Source organism: Adiantum capillus-veneris, chromosome 12, assembly GCF_014529385.1.
Source record: "Adiantum capillus-veneris isolate H3 chromosome 12, ASM1452938v2, whole genome shotgun sequence".
Taxonomy (NCBI): Eukaryota; Viridiplantae; Streptophyta; class Polypodiopsida; order Polypodiales; family Pteridaceae; genus Adiantum; species Adiantum capillus-veneris.
The window spans coordinates 107,264,765-107,275,852 of record NC_140942.1 but is presented as its reverse complement, the minus strand read 5'-3'; positions in this window follow the sequence as shown (position 1 = coordinate 107,275,852).

Here is an 11,088-nt window from a genome sequence, read left to right as displayed (position 1 = left end):
TTAGTTAACCTTACTCTTTGATAGACCATCTCTCATTTGGGCCCCTTTACTATTGGCCCGTGTTGAGATAGATCCATAAGCACATGTCTATATTCTAACCCTTGTTCCCATTTATTATCCCATATTAAATGATTAGTTTAATAAAGGAAAATCATTTGGACTGGTTAGATATTAGATATTTAATGATATTACCTCTCTCTTGAAATCATAGTCGTCCTCGACTATGAGGTAAAAGAGATAAAGTCATAGTTATTAGTCAATTTGTCTTAACGGGTATAGGATCTCTTTTTACCCTGCGGCATCATTCCAAGATGAGTGACTAATCCATTTGGTGCTTGGGAGACATAGCTACCGCAAGCATGTCTGCTCTTTAGTCCATATCATACTTCCAAAGTAGAGTGACAAGTTCTAGTTGGTGTTTGGGAGACGTCGTCACCACAATCATGATTTTAAGCATGCATACTTCTTAAACTTGTCCAAAATAAAAAGAGAACTAGTCTTATAAGACAAAAACATTTTTCATTTAAAATGCATTTTCATATGCTTACTCTAGTGCAACATTGTACGCATTGACAAGGTTCATATTATCCTTAAGCTAGGTTCTTTGCATCCATCTAGCATCTTTAAAAGAATAATTCTTAAACTTAATAAGATATCTTCAGATAATCTTACCGTTTCTTAATACCTTGTCTTCATGTCATAGGATGGGACTCAGGTTGAAATACTTCTTCGTGATCTTTGATTTTTGGAGGGTCTGCAACTATTGCTTCTTCTGATGGCACTCCTTTGTAAGACTTACATAGGCTCTCATGGAAAGCATTGTGTATGAGCAAATGGTTGGGAAACTTTAATTGATAAGCCATCTCATTGACTCTCTTGATAATTTTAAGGACCATAGTATCTTTTTGCTAGTTTAGCATCATACTCTTGGTGCTCCTGAGGACTCTTGCCCGTAGTATGCCTTAGATGAGCCTTGAGAAACTTTAGCAAGACCCAATCATTTTCCTTAAAGGCTAAGGCTCTTCTTAGCAGTAGCCCTTTTTGCCTTTCCTATGAGATGGATATAACCCCTTTAATCTTTGGAAAATATTCTTGTAGGTCTTAGCTATATTCATCAGCACAACGAAGATCTTCCCATGTACTTGAAGTAGTAAGGGACTTTTGGACCTTCCCTCTTTAACCTTGAAAGGTGCTTTTCCCATACAAGTATGTACAATGTCATTGTACGCACACTCTATAAGAGGTAGGTACTTCTATCATCGAGAATGTTGATCTACTTCCATGACATAGGCTTTTAGTAGATTCAAGAATCATTAGATTAGTTATTTCACTTTGGTAATCCGTTTGTGGATGATAGCCTGAAAGAGAAATGTAATCTACTTCTTAGATTCCAAAAGAGACCCTTCTAGAAATTACTGGTCATCCTAGGATCTTTGTCCGACACTATGGATGTTGGAAATCCATGATGCTTGAAAATTTGAGATTTGAAGAGGGTTGCCATTTGATGTGCCTTAATAGTCTTTTGACGGCATAGAGTGTGTTTTTTGTTAAGCCTGTCGACTGAAACAATCCAAGTTGCTTCCCACGATCAATTTTCAACTTTTGGTATACCACGCATTTTGAAACATACTCTTGTATGTTTACTTTTCATGGTAGACCAACAAAAATACATTTCTACTCCTTGAAGAGTAGACTATGGAATCCCTCTTTGCCCCGCATAAGGAGAAGTATGAGATTCATACATGACTTTTGTATTGTATGGGTGATTAACACATAGCCTATTGCCATTTGGAACATAACCATCCTTCAAGGTGAATGGTTCTTGTTTCTTCCCTATTGCAAAGGCTGTAATTACATACTTAAAGTCTTGGTCAGTAGCATACTCATCTATCATAAAAGATAGATCATTATGAGTTGCTATAGACACCACATTTACCCTTGGTCGTTGTGAAAGTGCATCGACCACTTGATTGTGCTTGCCAACAATGTGAGCAATATGAAATTTAAATTGCAAAAGAAAAATTTTCCACCTCATTTGTTTGTCAGAGAGCTTGGTTTGCGTCATGAAGTTCTTGAGGCTTTGTGATCCATTCGTAGGATGAATGGAGTCCCCAAGAGACAATGTTTCCATGTGTTTAGGGCATATAGAATAGCTAGTAGCTCTTTTGCATATTTTCCCAATACTCACTTATCGAAGTTGAGTCTTTGACTCTCATATGCTATGGCAGGCCCTTCTTGAAGCAAAATAGCTTCAAGGCAATTACCACAAGCATCACATTGGACCGCAAATGGATTTGAGAGATCTAATAGTGTGAGCACATATTGAGAGATAAGATTCTCCTTAATCTTCTCAAAAGCTTTTTGCACTTTTGCAGTTCATGAATACTTAACATTTCTTTTTGTTAAGTCATGTAATGGGCCTGCTATTAGCGATAATTTTTTTATGAAGCATCTATAGTATGCACACATACCTCTTGTAGATTTCTTGGATTAGGCCATCCTTTTATTATCTCTAACTTTGTTGGATCCATACGAGTGCCATCATTAGAGATAATGTGACCTAAATATTGAATCTCTTGTAGAAAAAAAATTCACTTGTCTTTTGATTAATGAAAAGCTTATTTTCTCTCACAACTTGAAAGGTTAATTGGAGGTGTCACTTGTACTCTTTAAGAGAATTTGGATGGCCAAAAGATTTTTTTCCATCATGAGTTTGAATGTGTCTGGAGAATTTATCAGGCCAAAACTTGTAAATTATCAAATAGATCTTCTATCCGCGGCACGGGAAATCTATTTTTGATAGTGATCTTATTTAGTGCTCTATAGTCGACACAGATGTGATATGTGTCGTCTTTCGTTTGCACTAAAAGCAATGTTGAACAAAATGGAGAGAAGCTAGACCTCACCATCCCTTTTTTTTTCATGAATTCATGCACTTGCCTCATGATGTCCTCTTGTTGAGCTTGTGAAACTCGATAAGGAGGCTTGTTAGGCAGTGAGCTTCTTGATAGGAGCTCAATTGCATGGTCATCATCCCTTATTTTAGAGATAGCTCACTAGGGATGTCATCAATGAAAACATCTTGGAATCCATTTAGAAAATTAGACAACTCTAATTCCTCTTGATTCCCTTTATTGCAGGGATATGGTGTTCCCCAACTCATTATCATCTATGTACATGCTCTTTTCCCTATAGGTAAAGTAGATTCTCCTTTCAAGGAACTACATGTTGGAAGCCATGCGGTTAAACCATGGTGCCCCAACGATAACATTCTCATGTTTGAGAGGAAGATGAAGAAATCCTTTTTGTCCACATAGCTTTGGACATGAAACCTTAATTTTCCAATTAGGAAGTAACTGAGACGTCTTGTTCCTTGATCTAGCTCCATTGGCTTTCAATGTATCTCCCATCTCGTGGGCTTGTATGCCTAGCTTAGTGGTCAACTCCGTGGATATGAAGTTGTGAATTGAACCAGGGTCAAACAAAATAAGGAATCATACTCTTGCATCTTTCCCCAAGCATAGGAAAGGAGAAATCCTTGGCAATGAGCATCCTCTTTTGGAGCTTCAAACATAGAGGCTCTAGGAGTCTCATTCTCTTGGGGCAAGAACGATAACCATGGCCTTGCTCCCCACACTTAAAACATTTATGGTCCTTACAAAAAGCTTCTAGCTCTTTAAGAGAGAGTTTATATTTACCTTTGTAAACTCCCTTCTCCTTGGACCGATTGTTGTTGTTGTTGGAATGGCCTTGGTAAGAATTTTGGGCATTGGATTTCCCCTTGGTATCACTTTTGTCTTTATTTTCCATGGGCTTGACATTCCATCTAGCCCCTTGTTGGAAATTGATGCTGAAGCAAACGTGGTGTGGTGGATTACCTTGGTGATAGAACCAGACCGTTGAGAGTTGACATACTTGGCCATCTCTTTGGGTAATCCCGCACAGAATTATTTCTTTTGCACGGCAAAGTCTATCTTTTGAAAGATAGTAGTCTTGAGATGTGAATCCCCAAACTTGTCCACATATTTGTGGATAGACTCATGAGAGAGAAGCTTTAAACTTCACCATTTGGTAAGTACTTTGTCCTTTGCATCATTTGCAAGGAATTGCTTCATGATGGAAACTCGTAGAGTTTTCCATGTCTTTGGGGCTTTGCCATTGCCACGAATGCTAGCCCACCATTGACGAGCCAATTTTTGCAAGTGCATAGCTACATAGTGTAGCTTGGAGGACTCCGTGAAGCCCTCGTCTCCAAAGGCCGCATCTAATTGTTGGATGAAGGCCAATACTTTGTTGGTAGCACCAAAGGTGCCATCATAGGTGAGAAAAGAGATACTCTTTCCTCCCTCTTTGAACTTCTTTAGCTTTTGTGACCTTCGCCATGTAGGGTAAGATTTGTGATGTCCTCCCCTCTTGTATTCTGTAGGAGAATAGCCATAGCTTTCATTGGTAGAGGAGGAAGGTGAAGAAGAAGGAGAAGAGGGTGACCTTTTTTTTGCTCTTTTCTTCCTTGGTTTTCTCTCTTCCCTTTTGGAGTGATGAGGAGAAGGACTATGGGTTAACCGTTTCCTCTTGGGAGGAGTTGGATATCGTTTAGTCCGCCTTCTTCGTGGAGCCACATCTTTGGAGGAATTTAGGGATTCATTACTTTCTTGATCTTTGGATTCCTCCTTTCGTATGGGAGAGAGTCTTCTTTTGGGGGTCTCATCAAGAGGACTCCTAAGCTCTCTCTCCTCTTGGAGAGGAAAGGAAATCCCATAAGCACGAAGTTGTTGAGTAACTTCGGCTTGCAAAGCGGGGTTGCCCATAGCTTGTTGCAACCTAGTAACAAGATAATTAACAAACATGGGGGCATTATCATTAGCACCTTCATGTGCAAAATCAAAGTTATCAATGCTCATTTTATCAACGTTATCATGCTAATTAAACATATGTGTTTACTTAGTGTATGCTTTGGCAATTCAAAACCTTAGTTGCTACTCCTCTTAGCCTTTGAAAATAGGCACTTAAGTATCTACATCCACGCCTCGAATTGGTTAATTATAGAGAGTAGTTGAGTAAGTCTAACATAGCGAAGTTGTCGAGGGATAGCTCCTTTCGGACTTCTTATGGCTCAATAATGGTAAAGCCGTAGGTAAGTCTAAAAAAACTCCATTATTAAGACCAAAGCTCTTGAGGTGTGCACCATATCCCACATAGTGGGCTCAACAAAACCGATAATAGATCCCAGACCCACTTACCCTAATATAATTAACAAAGACAACCATCAATAGGCTACTTAAGGACCTCTCTTCTTAATCAAGAAAAGAGAAACCAAATGGTTTGATACCAATGTAATGGAAATGGCCTATGAACTTTGAGAGTAGCGGAATTAGGAAATTAGGTGAAGCACTTTTGAGAGATTACCTTATGAGCATAGCGGGTGAACTTAATTGATGGTAGCAACATAAACATGGTACTTAGTTAACTTGGCATGAACAATACTTTTGCAAGAGAGAGTTTAGAGAACATGACAATAGTTGAGGAGCGGATTCATATGGAGCCAGTCCCCCCTCCAATAGGCATTTGTATTATAGTTTCTCCCATCAAGAGAGACTTGGTACAATACAATCTTTGTGTTCCTTGTGACCTACATGATGCAATGAAGATGGAAATATTCATGCATCACAAGCATAACATAAACTTGTAGAAATCATTAACTATCCCAAGTCTCAGTCCCAAGGCCTCAAACACCTTCAAAGGTGGAGATAGCTAGTGGGGAATGAGGGTAGGGAAGAGGAAGAAGAAACATTCCATAGGAGAAAGAAATAGTTCCTCACTTATCATCACTCTTCTTGCTAGCATACATAATAGCATAGTAATGGAGATGGAGAAGATGGCACGCTTAAGCATTGAAGCATGGCTCTTGGTTGGATTTGCATTCCATAGCCAAGAGTGTTGGTGTAGGCTGTCACTTCTCACAAGCGTGGAGAAGGAGGTGGTGTTCCTCAACTTTCCCCAAGTGAGAATGCCCTTGCAAATGGGTGTGTGTGTGTGGAGTATATCCCCCTAGCACCCCCCTTCCTTGCTTTGGGCAAAATTTCTACATGCTGCAAGCTCATTGGACCCCTCTCCCCCTAGCCAATCACATGCAGCCTGCATCCAAGCACATGGGTAGTGTTTTGACAAGTTTCCTCCTTACGCCTTAGAGAGAGAGAGCTTGAAAATATCTAGATATTTGTTGGATGGAAGTAGAAGCTCATTGGACCCCTCTTTGGCCCAACCAATAGCATGCAAGCACACCATGTGGTTAAGCTTAGTGAGAGTCTGACATGTGTCCCATGTGCTCTTTTAGAATTCCCCTAACTTTGAGATTTTTATACATAGGAAGTTTCTGTTGACCGCTGGGTCAACAACACAACACAACTCAAGTTTCGTACCAAACTCTTATCTTTTGCGAGTTATGAAATGCTGCGGATTATGGCTATAAACGTCATTTGTAATGAGTAGTTATTCTAGTTTCAGAAGCCGGGGTGCAATGGCACTTCCAGATTGTAAATACAAAGCCATTTGACCCTTTCAACCCCATTTTTGGTTAAACCTAAGGTAGCCTTAGTATATAAGGTACCTAGGTCATTTTGTAAAAAAAAGGCTTTTATCATAATCAAAACTTTAGCGCTGCCGTCTACTGTGTGGGAGAGAGAAAGAGAGTGAGTGTGAGCTTTATCCTCTTGCTACACCCGGCTCGCTCAACACATTGGAGATTCGACTGCACCATTGCTGTAGGCTCGAGGAGAGCTACGCGACAACGCCAAGCATTTCACGCGAGACGAAGCACACACGTCGACGCATCTACGAGCTATTTATGGCCGTAAGTGTATCAAACGATGTCTGTTTTCTGCGTGCTTGTAGTCTATAGAATCGTGGCGACATAAGCTACGCATAGGTACTCATAAATTTCAGTTTCGGGCACTTTCAAAATTCTGCTTTGTCATCCTACGCGTTTTCCGCAAATGGGTTTAGAGTGAGGATTTTGAGTGTAGAAGCTTAGGGACAGGTGAATCCTAGTCAGGGGATGGTGTTCCTTAAGTTTTGTACAAATCTGACATGATTAGGTGAGTTACCTTCCGTGCGTGTGTATGTGGCTAGGTGGTGTAGTTGAGAGCAGTGAGGTTCTTGATTGTGGTTTAGTTGGCCTTCCAGAGTGTTGTATGTGTAGGATGGTCTCAGCCTGACAAGCTAAAGAGATTTCCTCTGTGTGCCTATCGTGTCATCTGTGTCCTCGATTGACATTATGTTGATCTAGGTAGTGTTTGCATGCACTTCATGGGTGTGTGAGTCGCTCCCGTCCAACATTGGCGCCGTTGCCGGGGACACAAGGACCTAAGGAGGTTTCCTACTAACACTTGTGTGACGGTTGCTTGATTTAGTTTCAGCTAAAGAAAGCGTTTTTCTTAAGTGGATCCAGAAGAGGATATTCCACGATCAAGTGGATAGCCAGGAAGCGTGTGTCTTGCCCAGGGTTTGCGACTAGATAGGTTTAGTTAGGATTTGTGGATTAGAGTAGTTGTTGGTGTTCGAGTGATTTGTGAGGTGATAAAAGCGTTTACTAGTCCGTGTGTGGCAGTGAAGCGTTTTTCTACTCATAGATGCAAAACCCCATATGATTTGTAGGAGTAGCTTTAGGTAAGTGATCCGATTCTGATCTAGAGCTATTCAGCACTGAATTATTTGCTAAAGTGCTTGATTGCATTTGAAATCACGGAAAAGTGTGCTTTTGAGGGTAAAAATGCATTAAACAAGCTTTTGAGGATATTTTTGTATGACTGACTGGTGCTGTGCATATAAAAGAGCATTTGCAAGGGTTCTGTGAAGAAAACCTGCAATTATGTAAACATAGACATCCTACGCGTAGGATGTCTCAAGGGGGTTGTGAAGACCAAATTTGAAAATTCTGATTGCACCAGTGGGTTCAGAGGATAGGTTTTACCCTAGTAACATATTGACTTGAGTGTTTTTCCCTATTTTTGTTGACCAAAAGCCAAAAGGCGGAGTCAGAAAACTTAAAATTTCAGCAAAGGCTTGATTGAGTGATTTTTGCATGTTTTTGCAATTGTGAAGCATACTTGCACTTGCTGAGAGCCTAAGGAAGCATCAGGGACACTTCAGTCTCAAAAAATCAGCAGTAGACATCCTACGCGTAGGATGTCTACAGGGTGATCTGGTGGAAATTTTGAAATTCTAAGTTGTCTAGTGTGTTTAGAAGGTAGGTTTTACCTTACTTTCACCTGGAAAGTGAAAATTTGACCAAATTTTGACAGATCAAAGCCAAAAGACGAGAATTGCCAGACATCCTACCCAAATTGTGTCCAAGGCCTAATTTTGAGACCAAACCATAGCATGACTCCATAGGCATGTTCTAAATGTTGTATTGAGTGCATGTGATAAATTTCATCTCATTTGGGTCAGAGAAAAGGAAGATTGAACAGACTTTAGCATTTTTTACTGAAAAAGGCAAGAATAGCTAGTTTTGGGGTCTTTTGACATCCAAACTCAAATCTAAGCATAGCATTGGGTTGCTGACATCAAGGGGAAGCTATGGCTCAAGTTTGGGGCAATTCTAAGCACTTAGACATCCTACGCGTAGGATGTCTTCACCATGATTTAGCACTCCAAATCAACCTCTGAGCATACCACAGTGATCAACACCTTAAGGAGAGTCTATGGTTCAAATTTGGGGCAATTCTGAGCAGTTAGACATCCTACGCGTAGGATGTCTAAGGCATAATTCTGAAGCCAAAATTCTACTGTGACCATATCATGCTGTCATATAGCCTTAGATAAGCCTCCTAGGCAAATTTGGTCCAATTTGGAGTTGATTTGACTTGGGAATTCATCAGAACAGACATCAGGATTTTGGAACAGATTCTTGATCATTTGACCAACCTATAGGTGTCAGAATCAAAAAGTAAAAATAGCTGTGATCAGCACATCAAGGGGAAGCTGGGGTGAAAATTTCAAGTCATTCGGAGCAAAAAGACATCCTACGCGTAGGATGTCTCAAGGCCATTTTTAGGTCCAAATGAAATTCTGAGCATACCATTGTGTTGCTGGACTTAAGGGGAGTCTCTGGACCAAATTTTGTTAAATTCTGAGCATATAGACATCCTACGCGTAGGATGTCTCTAGGCCAGTTTTAGGGTCCAACTGTAATTTTGATCATACATAAGTGTTCACAGTGTCACAGAGATCCCAAATCTTCTTTGAAAATTGAAATTGGAAACTGCATTTCACTGTTTTGGCCATAACTTTCACAAACGGTATCGGATCGGAAAAGTTTTTATATCAAAACGTAGCCTGAGAGCGGCTCTACAGATCGTAGAGCAAAACATGAACTAAATGTATGCCAACGGCAACTATTTAGTTCGACTTTGAAAAAAACGTCGTTTGAGGCCTCAAAATTCATCCGCAAGTTAGGGGTGTCTGAAAGCAACAATTTGCGAGAATTGTGACGAAACGGTTGCGGTTTTGGACATAGTTTTGACTTTTCCCTAACCAAAGCACTTGAACACAGTGGACTAAGTCTACTTGAACCAAGCAAAAGCTCTTAAGCCCATAAATCATGTCTACCCTAGATTCAAACGCAGCTTACACAAGCTTGGAGATCCCAACGATAGAGGAATATCCTCCCACAATGGATCTTCTAAACTTGCAATTGATAAAGATCCATCTTGTTGAGAGAGTTTGGATGATTGGTCATGAGAGTGAAGGACTATATAGATACATTGACGACAATAAGGTCAATCTTTATAGGTGCTCAGATCCATACCTAGAAGAGATAACGGATTACAAGCTCTTATATGTCTACACATACGGAGTCGACTGTCAATGGAGATCTATAGTTGTCGACAAGTATGGACGAGAATACAGAGTTGTAGAAAGCACAAATCCACAGACTGTACTAGAAAGAGGTGGATATTTGGTCAATGAAGGACCACAAATGCCTCCACCAAACACGAGAATTCCTATAGGAATTCCAAGAAGAGAGCCACCAGGATTCCCTTCAAGAGCGATAACGAAAGAAGGATTGGGAGAGTCTCTGGTTAGACTTGTAGACAATCGACGAGTTAGATCATCCCAAGTCCAGAAATGGGTAAACAGAAAATACTCCGGGGATAAAGATCCGAGAGATCACGTAACGGCTTTTAGAAGAGTGATTAGAGCAGAGGAAGTTTCGGATTTTGTGACACAATTTGCGGGATTTGGATTGACTCTAGAAGATGATGCAGCTACATGGTTCGACTCGGTGAAAAAATGGGATTTTGAGACCCTAGATGAGTTGTTTGAGGAGTTTATTGAAGAATTCTTGCCAAAAGGCATTGCTCACAACATGGTCTCGCAAATCCATAGATTCAAACAGAAAGAGGATGAATCAGTACGCAAAGCATCATTACGGCTCAAGAGATATGTTAAGCTCTGTCCGAGAGTGGAATTACCTACGCAAGCACGACTGATGCTGATCTTTATCCAGGGAATGAGACATGCGGGCCTTCAGTAGGATTTGCATATGATAAGAAGGATGACGCTAAACGAGTTGATCAAAGAAGCTCTTTATCTAGTGGATAACTGTGAGGCATACAAAGAAAAGGACTTAAAGAGTCAAGGAGATGACACATCCTCTCAGCACAGTGTTTCACAGATAAGTGAGTCCATTGCCAAGCCAATGGCACCTATTGATCAAGAAAAGCTTATTGACGACTTGGTCAAGAGGTTGATTCCTCTTGTAAGGTCTGATTCGGGAGAGCCGAAGTGGTGTGAAATTGAGAGAAAATGGACGAACCATACGGGGGAAGAGTGCTATTATAGCATGGAAAATGCTAGGGAGAGGTATGTACAACCTGTTCCAGAAGCACCTACTCCACCTAGATACATTATGGGGAATGCTCCAGGACCAGTAGGAGTTTTCAGGCCACAACTTCTCTTAGGACAACAACCTCCGCTTCCAGGTGCTAGAATGCCGGTAGATATGAGATACATGCCAATGATGGAAGCATCAAATAAACCAACGCCAGTATCAGCTACAATGTGGTATAGCAACCAAAGTGAGTA